Source organism: Acanthochromis polyacanthus, chromosome 7, assembly GCF_021347895.1.
Source record: "Acanthochromis polyacanthus isolate Apoly-LR-REF ecotype Palm Island chromosome 7, KAUST_Apoly_ChrSc, whole genome shotgun sequence".
NCBI lineage: Eukaryota > Metazoa > Chordata > Actinopteri > Pomacentridae > Acanthochromis > Acanthochromis polyacanthus.
The window spans coordinates 134,511-147,604 of NC_067119.1; the positions used below are offsets into that span (position 1 = coordinate 134,511).

Below are 13,094 nucleotides of genomic sequence, written 5' to 3' on the forward strand. Positions count from 1 at the left end.
TCTAGAACTTTCTATGGACTTCAAGGACGTGGAACTCTGGAAATATGAAGGTAGAACTCTGATCATTGATAAAGTTATTGGAGATGAAGAACCAGATGTTCTGATGAGGTTAATCCTATTTGGTAGATTTTTTTGGGCGGGGTTTGAGTTGTCATTGCAATTTTACCAGCTTTTTTTTTGTAATTTTGGCCATTTTTTTGTGGTTATTTTGTGTGTTTTTTGTAACAAATTAGATTTTTTTGTCACAATTTCACCTGTTTTGTGATAATTTTGGTACCTTTTGTGGTGATTTTGGGTGTTTTTCCTGGCATATTTAAACCTTCAGGATAGCTTTCGCTCTTTTTGGGGTGACTTTGTGTCTTTTTGTGGTTATTTTGGTATTTCTTGTGGTGATATTTAACAGAATTTAATTTTGGTCCCAGTTAACAAACACATAGCACCAGCAACAGTCTTTTAATGAATTCTGTCTGCTTTAACTCGTCCAGACCGTCAGGTTAAATCTGGAAACCACAGAAGCTCCAACAAGAGAACGAATCATGAAATCCCACCTCCGCTTACACACTTTTTATGTCTTAAATCTGAGGAGCCATCATCATGATTAACTTGTGTTTAGTTTTCTGTTCCTGGCAGAATTGGAGTTCCAGATTATTGAAAGAATGCTTGTGTTGGATCTCAGAGCCGTTATTTAACCGGTAAACCTGTTGCGGTGTCGTCATCCATCTCTGATTCACTTCTTTGTGTGGTAATCGGCTTTAATCACCTGTAAACACTCGCACATCCGCCGCCCGACAGACGAAGCCTCGGCTCTAATGAGTCTTTATCGCGGCCTTCAGACCACATGAAGCGAAACCGCAGGGCTTCACAGCGTGCAGCCCCTCAGACGGCTCTACCTGTCTCGTGTCTCCAGGTGTGTTTTAATCTCTCTGTGGTCTCTGCGGTGTCATGTATCAAACGTCCCGCCTTCACTTGAGGCCGCGGGGCTTCCAGGAAGGAAGCGAAGGCGGCGCTGTCTCCGTCGACTGATGCGGTCGAGCTTCAAACGCGTCTTCAAGACTTCTGAGGATCCGGCGGCTGAGAGAGGCCGGATCAGAGGGAAGGGCAGGTATAAAACACACCTGACGGCAGCAGCAGCACAGGCAGGATTACACCTGAGGACTCCACCAGAGGAAGCACAGCTGCTCAGTTCTCATAGATACTTCACCGTAAGGAGATTATTGAACGATTTCATCCAGTTCATCTAAAAGCAGATCAAATATTCTACTGGACAGCAGATAAGTTTCTGTAGATCATCTACAAGCTGACCTCTGGAGAAGAACGTCTGAGGAGCTTCAGGTCCAGAGCCGATCGCAGCGATTGATCGATCGATTGGAGGATGTGGGTGTGGCGCAGCGTCCTGTGTGTGTCTCTGGTCTGTGGTTTGGCTCTGGACTCCAACACCATCAGATCCTCCAAGGAGGCACCGCCGCAGAGCTCCGAGCAGCAGGTAAGAACCAGAACCAGAACCAGAACCAGAGCCAGGACTCTCTTTGCTGTTACACAAAGTAAATCACATGTAAAAAGAGCAACGAGCTGCAGAAGATAACGGAGTGATTTTTATTTTGATGTTAACTAAGGAGCGAATTATGAATTCTATGTAAATCAGAAACATTAAGTTTCACTCCTCAACCGAACGGTTCTCTTTGGGTTTACGGCTGAATTAGAGACGACATGGCAGAACTTCATTTTTAATATTTAACCCTCTGAACTCTCATTTTTCTACACTGTGGTTCCATTTAAAGTCCTGAAGAAGAACTCAGAGACGTATTTTATGCTGCAGTTAGAACGATGGAAACCAGAGAAAAAGAAGCATTTATTTGATCATTTATTCTATAATGCCACTAAAATTACTCTGATCCTTTAAAATGATTCAAACTTGTCCAGAATGACTTTAATCTGGTCCAAAATCACACAAAATGTGTCCAGAATGACTTTAATCTGGTCCAAAATCACACAAAATGTGTCCAGAATGACTTGAACTTTGTCTGAAAGTGCTAAAGTGTCCTTGTTTTTCTTCACTGTGGTTCATTTTTAATCTGAAGTCCTGCAACTCTGAGGAACCACAATGAAGAATCAGAGAGAACTCAGAGATGCCGTGTGTTCGTAGGACACAGGAAGACACACAAACAGCACAAAAAGATGCGTAAATGAAACCAAGTTAGAATGACACTTAGAATGATGGAAAACATGTTTAAAATGACCCAAATTTCGCTTAAAAAGTCAAAATATAGTGCAAAATCACTGAAAATTTTCCCCAAAATCCCTCACCGTTTGCTTGAAGTCATACAAACGTGTCTTCATGAAGTGAAAGTTGTTTAAAATGACAGAAATTCGTCCAAAAATGACTCAAAATCGGCTTGAAATAACAAAATAAAGACTAAAGTGACTTTTCACTGGACATAAACTTTTATGACAAAAAATTGGGTGAAGACAGCAGACACATCCCTGTTGGTCGGTAACACTCAGTTCTCTATGACATCCCGCGAGTTCGTGTGTCAAATGTCGGTCGTTCCGATTGGCGAACAACGAGCATGGCGGACAAGAAGCGGCAGCGCTCCATGGTTTCGTTTTTCGGGGCTAAAAGCAGGTGTGTATCACAGACATATGTCAAATTAAGGATCAAAACTATCGCATGTCATCAAAATAAAGTGAGCAACGCAGTGTAGGCATCGATCTCGCTTCCTTTACTGAGTTACTGTTCTGTTGTCCGCGGCGATACGAACTGACAGTGACTGTAAAAATGGCTCCAGTTAAAACATTTAGGCGACAAAACCCGTTCTACCCAACGAGACAAATGATTTCAACGGAGTATAAAGTTCCTAGTTTCTTTTGATAAAATGATTTATAGAGTGCCCGAAATTATATCATTCAATGGCAAAACAAATTCTGTGTTCAAATTCTAGTTCTGTGTTCAAAAAGGGAACAGTTTTGAAAACAGAACTCCTTCAGAAAACCAGCTGTTAACCCAGAGTTGAAGTTTTCTTTCACATTTTTAAGTAAAATTAAGGTCATAACCTTTTTATTATAAATAAAAATGAATTTGGTCCCTAACATGTAGTTGTTTTTAGAAAAAAGTAAAAGTCACCACTTGATTCCAGATTCAAGTCCTTTGTCGTCTTTTTCAAATTTGTAAAAAGAACTGATGTGGCATTTTGGAATGGAGTGGAAATCTGACCAGAATATAACAGACTGGACTAGTTGACATGTTTGTTGACATGAGGACAAGTGGGTTTATATTTGTCAGATTTTCTCCCTGTCACTGATTTTTAGAAGAGAAACATGAAAATTTTATTTAATTTAGTTTTTGGAAATGGCTACAAATACAACAAAATGTGCTCCAAATTGTACCAGAATGCCCCATTTTGCATCTTGATTTTCAAAATTTTTACGGGGGGGCATGCCCCCGGACCCCCCTAGTTGCTTCGTGCCTCCGGCCCGACCCACCACCTCACAGCCATTTCAACCCAGGGGAAACACTGCCAGGAAGGATGAAGAATTTCTGTCTGAAACGTGCTCAAACAGACGTAAAAGAGCAACTGGACGAAGCAACATCACAGCAGAGACACAAAATGAGCAGAAAGACAGAAACCAGCACAGAAGACATAAAAAATCAACTGGAAATGAGGTTAAAATGAGGAAATCTGGACTGAGATGACCCAAAAAATGTGTAAGATTTCTCAAAACTTACATAAAACAAATAAATGTTGTCCAAAAATTTTGAAAAAATGTCTTAAATGACGTGAAATTTGTGAAAAATGAATAGGAGAGTAAAACCAAAGCAAGTGGATGAATAAATAAATGCAGCTCGGCTCAGAGCCAGAGAACAGAGAGATCCATCCAGCACGCTGAAACAGCTTCTGTTGTCTATTCTGTCGTCATTTTAAGCTGAATTTTGGTCATTCTGAACTAGTTTCAAGTAATTATGGAGAGTTTTCACGGCATTCTGGACAATTCTCAGGTAGGTTTGGGCGAGTTTCAGGTTATTTTAGACACTTTTTGGACAGTTTTTGAGCAGATTTGGGTTTGTTTTGAGTAATCTGTGATAGTTTTTTGTTGCTTTGGACAAAATTCAATTCAATTTGGAGAATTTTCTGTTACTCTGGACCAGTTTTTATGATATTTTAGACAGTTTTGGACTTTTCATAAGCAGATTTGGACAAATTTTAGGTTGTTTTAGACACTTTTTGTTATTTTGGACAAGTTTTTTTGAATCACTTTTTAGCTGTTATGAACCAGTTTTAAATTGTTTTAAACACATTTTGGACCGTTTTTAAGTAGATTTGGGTAAGTCTGGAGCCAGCTGTGACTTTTTTTTGTCACTTTGGACAAAATTTGATTCAATTTGGACGATTCTATGTCACTTTGGACACGTTTTGGTGAAACATCTTTCTACAGCTGAGGAGCAGAGCAGAGAGGAAACATGGAGAGGGTCAATGGACAACTACTAGTTTTATTGTATTCTGTAGAGAACGATGACTACTTTATTATATCTGTTTAATCCAAATCGCAGCAGCTCAGAACCTCAGTCAGGCTCATAGTCAGCTCTACAGCTTTGTTTTTTTACTATGAGATGTTCAGTCAGATGTTAAAACTAAAACCTGGTCGTTTCTGTTGTGGGACTTTATAAGCTTCTAGAATCTCTCTTTGTTCTGCTAATCTTATTGTTTGTTTTATCTTTTTGTTCATCCCATCAGGCTTGTTGTCTGTTTAATCTGGTTCTGAATGGTTTTATTAATATTACTAACATAGGAAACAGGACAGTTTAACGTCTGTAACGCTGCTGGAAACACAGAGAGACCTGGAAAATCCCTGTTTATTATTATTTATTATATGAAATGAACTGAACAGGCCCCTGCAGAGGTCAGACTTAGTAAAACTGAGATATTGCTGCTATGTTGTGGAGGTAAATATTACCGAAATATAAAAACAGCAGATGTTTTCTGAGCAAATGAAAGGAGGACGTGAGTCTAACAGAGCAGCGACATTACAGAAAGGATTTTAAAGATTATTTAAGGTTTTACCTCCCTGTCAGTGTGTGAAATTAGTTCAAATCAACTGAAAACACAACATCTACATTAAAGCAGCAGGAATCTGAATCTAATAGTGAGTACTTTACCTTGGATACTTCAGTTTGTTGTTTTATGTCTCGTTTTTGTTGTTTTGTTTCTCGTTTTGTATCTAGTTTCTATTGTTTAGTGTCTAGTTTCTGTCGTTTTGTGTCTCGTTTTGTCGTTTTGTATCTAGTTTCTGTCGTTTTGTGTCTCGTTTTTGTCATTTTGTATCTAGTTCCAGTTGTTTTGTGTCTCGTCTTTGTCATTTTGTATCTAGTTTCTGTCATTTTGTGTCTCGCCTTTGTCATTTTGTATCTAGTTCCAGTCGTTTTGTGTCTCGTTTTTGTCATTTTGTATCTAGTTCCAGTTGTTTTGTGTCTCGTCTTTGTCATTTTGTATCTAGTTTCTGTCATTTTGTGTCTCGTCTTTGTCATTTTGTATCTAGTTCCAGTCGTTTTGTGTCTCGTTTTTGTCATTTTGTATCTAGTTCCAGTTGTTTTGTGTCTCGTCTTTGTCATTTTGTATCTAGTTTCTGTCGTTTTGAGTCTCGTTTTTGTCGTTTTGTATCTAGTTTCTGTCGTTTTGTGTCTCGTTTCTTATTTTTGTCATACTTTTTCGGCAGATTTGAATCCACGCTCTTTACTTTTAGTGGAACATTTCATCATACTTTAGATTTTCATTTTTTGAGTATTTTAATAATTCCTCCATCACTGATATTTGATGCAAGACTTCCATAAAAACGTACTAAAGGTCATTTTTTACTGTTTCAGTGTAATTTGAAGGCTAAAACTCTTGAATAGAAAATTCTCCCGATGAATAACTTAAAGCAAATATAATTTCAACATACAGCGAAATGTTAAATTAACACAAAATAAGATTAAGAACAAGAGAGGAGACGCTAACATACTGTGAGACAGTGGTGGACGGGTCTGCTCTTGTTCTGAAGTACAGAATAAACCATGGAGGAAACAGAAACCACATAATTATATAAAGATTACAGTTAAGCTCCAGTGGAACACACTGCAGGTCGGTTCTACCAGAGAACCTTCGTGCATAATTCCTCCCAGACCTCCTGCATCAGGAGAGTCAAACTCATCTTAGTCCAGGTTCCACAACCATCCAGTCTGATCTCCAGTAAAACCAGTAAAACCACAGCAGAATAACCTACAAACAACCACAATCCTAATGGTTCCTTTGTTTTAGAGTACAAATGTTCACATTCAAAGAATTATCTTTTTACTAAACATCACGAACAGACCATCACGAACCTGAAATTTATAAGGAAAATAAATTCATATTCATCAACATTCAGCCTCAGTTTATCATTTCCACATTACAACTTCAAGATCACAGAGTCTACAAAGGAACACAACATCTTGGAAAGTATTAGACATATCAATGTAGAATTTGAAGAATACCTTTACAAATATTCAGGTTTCACACTGGAATAATTCTGAAAAAATCAGATCGGAGATGGCCAACCAGAAATTTGTTTCAAAATGTGCTGATCTAAGAAAAAAAAACAAACAAAAAAAACATATTTTAAATTCCAGCAATAGGATGATTTACAGAAGTAAAAGTTGTAATATGTCCAGTATGAAAACTCATAAATTAAAGCATCAAACATACTTAAAGTTCTGATTATGCAGAATAATAATATTGGATTAGAATGAATGATTCTTCCATGAGTTCATCACTTTATTGATTAAGCTAAGCTAATAAAGCTGGATGAACTATTTTAACTTCCCCTCATTGATCAATATACTTAAATATTGATCTATAATTCATTTACTGATTATATTCGAACCATTCCAATAAATGTGCAAAGCAACTAAAGCTGTCAGATTAACGTAGAAGAGTAAAAGGTAAAGGTTTAAAATGAAAACACTGGAGTTCAAGTACATCTGAAGTTCAAGGGGAGCTGCTCACCTGCTACCGGGGCTGGAGGGCTGCTAACGGCAGGGTGGAGGGAGGCCCAGGCCGGGCTGCTGGGGCTGGAGCCGCCATCAGGCCAGAGCCGCTGTTTCAATTTGATAAAAGCTGACCAAATGTCGGCTAAAGCTAGCCGCGCTAAAGTTAGCCGCTGACGCTAGCCGCAATAAAGCTAGCCGCATTAAAGCAAGCCGCGCTAAAATTAGCTGCATTAAAGCTAGCCGCGCTAAAGTTAGCCGCTAATGCTAGCCGCAATAAAGCTAGCCGCAATAAAGCAAGCCGCGCTAAAATTAGCTGCATTAAAGCTAGCCGCGCTAAAGTTAGCCGCATTAAAGCTAGCTGCTAGCGGCGCTAAAGTTAGCCGCCTTAGAGGGAGCCGCGCTAATGGACTACTGTCGTCACCAGTGGACGGAACCAAAATTCATCTGAGAAAAACTGTTGTTTTTGTTTCTCTCTGTCTTTGCTTTTGGTTGTTTTACAGCAGGTTTTAGTTTCAGCTGCGCAGATATGACTTACAAATCAACAAAATAACTTGAGAAAAGACAAAAAAATAAATTTACACAAATCCACCTGAGCTCCTCACCAGTAAACACCTACCATTAGCACCTGCCAGGACTAAACCACTTCACCTACACGGGAGGGGTGTGTACTTTTTTGTTGCCAAAAATAAGAACAGAACAATCAAAAGTAGTCGTGGCAATCCATTTTAACTAAATTATACTATTATTGACCATATTTTAATAAGTTGAAGTTAGAAAAACATACTGAACGTTCTCAGAAATGTTTTTATGTCCCTCTGAAACACGAGCACTTAGTATCGCCCTGTGAAGGCCTCTTGCCTGAAAATGGCGCCCGAAAACGGTAAAAAAAATAGAATTTTTGGTTAAATTTGGGTTTTGCTGCCTTTGAGAAGAACTTAAAAAATAAGAAATGGAATAAATCAAAAGCAGCGCATTGCACAAAGAAACATAAAACAACCACAACCAACACAGCATGCACATAAAGACACAAAACAAAGATCCATAATAAAAATCACAGGGGTCCAAGAAAACCACAACTCTACACAAAAGAAAGACAACAAAAGATACAACCACAAAAAGACACAAAACCACCACAAACACAAGACAAAGAGACACAAAACCACCGAAAGATGCTAAATGACCACAAAGAGACACGAAACAACCACAAAGACACATTAAACCACCACAAAGAGACACAAAATGACCACAAAAGATGCTAAATGAATACAAAGAGGCACAAGACAACCATTGAGACACAAAGCATCCACAACCCAACACAAAACACACATATTTATAATTCAGAGCTTATTGTTTGAGTCAGTATGGAGTGTTACTTCCTGTTTCTGGTGCCATGTAAAGTCCATATCTGACATTTAAAAAGTGTGTACAACACGTGTTTTGTTGATTAACTCTACAGCCAACCAAGGATGATGATATTTTTCTGTTAAACTTTGTATTTAGGTTCTTGGGCTCCATGTTAAATTGGGATTCATCAAGTCTCACATCTGAGCCATAAATTATTCCTTCAATGATAAAGTTATGCTGAAGAGTCTAACTGTGATGTCGTTCCAACAGGATCGTTCCCATGGCGACCAGACAGAGATGACCTCCAACTCCCGGCGCCGACCAACACCTGGATGTTCTGCACAAAACTGCGACACGCCTCCGGTCAGTGGTGAACCAAACACAGCTGCAATAATCAGTCATGAATTCAGATATCACCAAACCACAGAGTTAGTCGTCTCAGAGCGGTTTACACGGTAAAAGCCAAACTTTACAGTGTTAATGTACAGAAAGAAACACAGAAAGTTCCCAGTGAGCACCACCTGGTGACAGAGGGAGGAAAAACCTCCAGCAGAACCAGTTTCAGGGAGGGCAGACATCTGCCTCGACCAGTCAGGGTGAGGTTAAACAAAAAAAAAAAAAGGGTGAGGTTAAACGGAAAACAACAAATGACGACTGAATACAGATGCAAAGCACTAACCGATGAAGGTTTGAGTCATGGTTTTTGAGTGAGTTAGTGAGGAGGAAGTTGATGAAGTAGAAACATGTAACCATAATCAATAATGAATAATCTATGTATTGATCAGAGGGGCGGCTGCAGTAACCGGGCTCAGAGGAGGCCGTCCTCTGCCGACAGACATGTGGACAGACAGCAAGACAGAGAGACAGACGGACAGACAGACGGCTTCAACAGGACCAAAGGTGAGTGTCTGAACTCAACACAAAGAGACCACAAGTACCTCCATAGTGATGTCTGACAGCGCCATCTAGAGGTCGAGTTGAAGTCACCCATCTTTGTGGTTGTTTTGTGTCTCTGTGGTTGTTTTGTGTCTGTTTGTGGTTGTTTTGTGTCTCTGTGGTTGTTTTGTGTCTCTGTGGTTGTTTTGTGTCTCTTTGTGGTTGTTTTGTGTCTCTTTGTGGTCATTTTGTGTCTCTGTGGTTGTTTTGTGTCTCTGTGGTTGTTTTGTGTCTCTTTGTGGTCATTTTGTGTCTCTGTGGTTGTGTTGTGTCTCTGTGGTTGTTTTGTGTCTCTGTGGTTGTTTTGTGTCTCTTTGTGGTTGTTTTGTGTCTCTTTGTGGTCATTTTGTGTCTCTGTGGTTGTTTTGTGTCTCTGTGGTTGTTTTGTGTCTCTTTGTGGTCATTTTGTGTCTCTGTGGTTGTGTTGTGTCTCTGGTTGTTTTGTGTCTCTGTGGTTGTTTTGTGTCTCTGGTTGTTTTGTGTCTCTGTGGTTGTTTTGTGTCTCTGTGGTTGTTTTGTGTCTCTTTGTGGTCATTTTGTCTCTCTGTGGTTGTTTTATGTCTCTGTGGTTGTTTTATGTCTCTGTGGTTGTTTTATGTCTCTGTGGTTGTTTTGTGTCTCTTTGTGGTTGTTTTGTGTCTCTGTGGTTGTTTTATGTCTCTGTGGTTGTTTTGTGTCTCTTTGTGGTTGTTTTATGTCTCTGTGGTTGTTTTGTGTCTCTGTGGTTGTTTTATGTCTCTGTGGTTGTTTTGTGTCTCTTTGTGGTTGTTTTGTGTCTCTGTGGTTGTTTTATGTCTCTGTGGTTGTTTTGTGTCTCTTTGTGGTTGTTTTATGTCTCTGTGGTTGTTTTATGTCTCTGTGGTTGTTTTGTGTCTCTGTGGTTGTTTTGTGTCTCTTTGTGGTCATTTTGTGTCTCTGTGGTTGTTTTATGTCTCTGTGGTTGTTTTGTGTCTCTGTGGTTGTTTTGTGTCTCTTTGTGGTTGTTTTGTGTCTCTGTGGTTGTTTTGTGTCTCTTTGTGGTTGTTTTGTGTCTCTGTGGTTGTTTTGTGTCTCTCTGTGGTTGTTTTGTGTCTCTGTGGTTGTTTTGTGTCTCTTTGTGGTTGTTTTGTGTCTCTGTGGTTGTTTTGTGTCTCTGTGGTTGTTTTGTGTCTCTCTGTGGTTGTTTTGTGTCTCTGTGGTTGTTTTGTGTCTCTTTGTGGTTGTTTTGTGTCTCTGTGGTTGTTTTGTGTCTCTGTGGTTGTTTTGTCTCTCTGGTTGTTTTGTGTCTCTCTGTGGTTGTTTTGTGTCTCTGTGGTTGTTTTGTGTCTCTTTGTGGTTGTTTTGTGTCTCTGTGGTTGTTTTGTCTCTCTGTGGTTGTTTTGTGTCTCTGTGGTTGTTTTGTGTCTCTGTGGTTGTTTTGTGTCTCTTTGTGGTTGTTTTGTGTCTCTCTGTGGTTGTTTTGTGTCTCTGTGGTTGTTTTGTGTCTCTTTGTGGTTGTTTTGTATCTCTGTGGTTGTTTTGTGTCTCTGTGGTTGTTTTGTGTCTCTGTGGTTGTTTTGTCTCTCTGTGGTTGTTGTGTGTCTCTCTGTGGTTGTTTTGTGTCTTTGTGACCCTGGCTCCTGTGTGTGTTGCAGCCCAGGAGATGGCCAGCTGTGTGCGTTCAGGTGATTGTGCTGCTGGTCTGTGTTGCGTTCGTTACCTGACGGGGAAACGCTGCCAGCGGATCCCGGTGGAGGGCGAGGCCTGCCTGCTGCGAGGCCCCACCAAGCTGAGGAGGAACCTGGGCCGCTGCGACTGCGACGCCGGGCTGAGCTGCACTGCCGCCGGCCGGGCCGAGCCGGGCCGGACCAAAGGCCAGGGAGTGTGTCTGCCCCGGGCCAGGCAGGGCCAGAGGAAAACACGGCATTCTGGGAAGAAGAGGAGGACGGCGGAGCGGAGCTGCTGACGGACTCCTGTAGCTCCTTATTTAAACCTGCGTCTGTAAAAAGTTCTAGAAGCTTCGACCTTCAGGTGTTTCCTCACCTGAGGCGGCCATGTTGGAAGGCTTTAGATAATCACAGCTAGTTAGCATAGCATCGTGACAGCTGAGCCCATCGCTGGCGCCCAGACCCAGGCCCCGAAAGTTAACGTTCAGTACAAGTCCAGAAAATAAAGTCGATTTTACCTGTTCTCAAGGGTATGTGGGCGGGGCCAGGCTGGATTTGATTGATAGCTCCTTCGTTTAACTTCAGCTTCACTGTTTTTATCTGTACAGGAAGTGATATCACAATGAAAACAACCATAAAAAGAAAAAAAACATCAGGGAGAGATGCAAAACATAAAGAGACACAAAACAACCACACAGACACAAAGAGACACAAAAGAAGCACAGAGAGACACGAGACAATACATCGGCAGAAAACAAATCTGAAATAAAGAAGTTTAAACTTTTTGGCTTTAAATTTTGTCCAAACTGTTTTTTACCATATTTAATATGATTATTATCATTATTGTCATGTTGTTGCTTTTATTTATAGAACACATATTTTATGATTAATGTTTTTTGTGTTGACCTTTTTTCTCTAATAAATTCTGTTTGAATAAAACTTGACGCTTAAAACTACATCAGACTGAACATGTTTGTTGCTGCTGCAGTGGAGGAGAGTTTCAGAGACATTTTTAACTGTTTTGGAGTTTTGCTTGGTTCATTTTAGACATTTTTGAGTCTCTTGGGATATTTTTTAGTCATTGTAGGCAGATTTTAGGTCATTTTGGAGAAATGTCATATTGGATTATTCTTCAGACATTTTGGAGCTATTTTGCTCCATTTCTTGTATTGCCCTGGATAAGCTTCATCCATCCATCCATCCATCCATCCTCTATCCACCGCTTTATCCTCACTAGGGTCATGGGGGGTGCTGGAGTCTATCCCAGCTGACTCTGGTGAAGGCAGGGGACACCCTGGACAGGTCACCAGTCTGTCACAGGGCTACATATACAGACACACAATCACACTCACATTCACACCTACGGACAATTTAGAGTAACCAATTAACCTCAGCATGTTTTTGGACTGTGGGAGGAAGCCGGAGTACCCGGAGAAAACCCACGCATGCACAGGGAGAACATGCAAACTCCATGCAGAAAGATCCCAGGCCGGGATTTGAACCGGGGATCTTCTTGCTGCAAGGCCAAAGTACTAACCACTAGTCCGCTGTGCAGCCCCCTGGATAAGCTTCATGTCATTTTTTAAAATTTTGGATAAATGTAAATAATTTTGACCTTTTTTCAATATTTCAAACAGATTTTAAGTGTTGACTCTCATTGTAGACTATTTTCTAGTAATTCTGGAAAGTTATTGAGTCCTTGTGGTAATGTCTGGAATTTGGACACTTTCTGAGCCTCAGAACTTCATCAGTCCAGCAGATCGACACGGCATTTAGGAGGAAAAACACATCTGAGTTCTGGTAAAAACTGACACTAAAAAAAAATGGAAAATTACCACAAAAAGATACAAAATCACCCTAAAAAGACCAAAACTACCATGAAAGATCCAAATGTGCCAGCAATGAAGTGAAAAATCACTTTAAAAACAACCAAATTTACCACGAAGAGGTCCAACACTAACAAAACAGGTGAAATGGCGACAAAATCCTAAATTTGGCTCAAAAAACATGCAAAATAGCAACAGAAACACGCAAAATAACCACGAATACCATAAAAGCAGAAAAAACTACCTTGAAAGGTTCAAATATGCCATGAAAAACATCCAAATTTACCACAAAAAGGACCAAAATTACCACTAAACAGGTGAAATTGTGACAAAAACTCAAATTTGGCACAAAAAAATCAACCA

At 40.0% G+C, this 13,094-nt stretch overlaps 1 protein-coding gene across 2 annotated transcripts in view; it reads right to left on the reverse strand.

Moving 5' to 3' along the window:
• Positions 1-12,955, reverse strand: part of LOC127534652 (chromaffin granule amine transporter-like) — a 39,476-nt gene extending 26,521 nt beyond the window's left edge. Inside the window, exon 1 of one of the 2 annotated variants that reach the window (XM_051950405.1) lies at positions 10,959-12,955. The gene's annotated coding sequence lies outside the window, so the exon portion shown is untranslated. Of the gene's footprint in view, positions 1-6,505; positions 10,519-10,958 lie in introns of those variants that run through there. The other variant, XM_051950404.1, reaches the window with a different exon arrangement.
• Between the last annotated feature and the right edge of the window lie 139 nt (positions 12,956-13,094).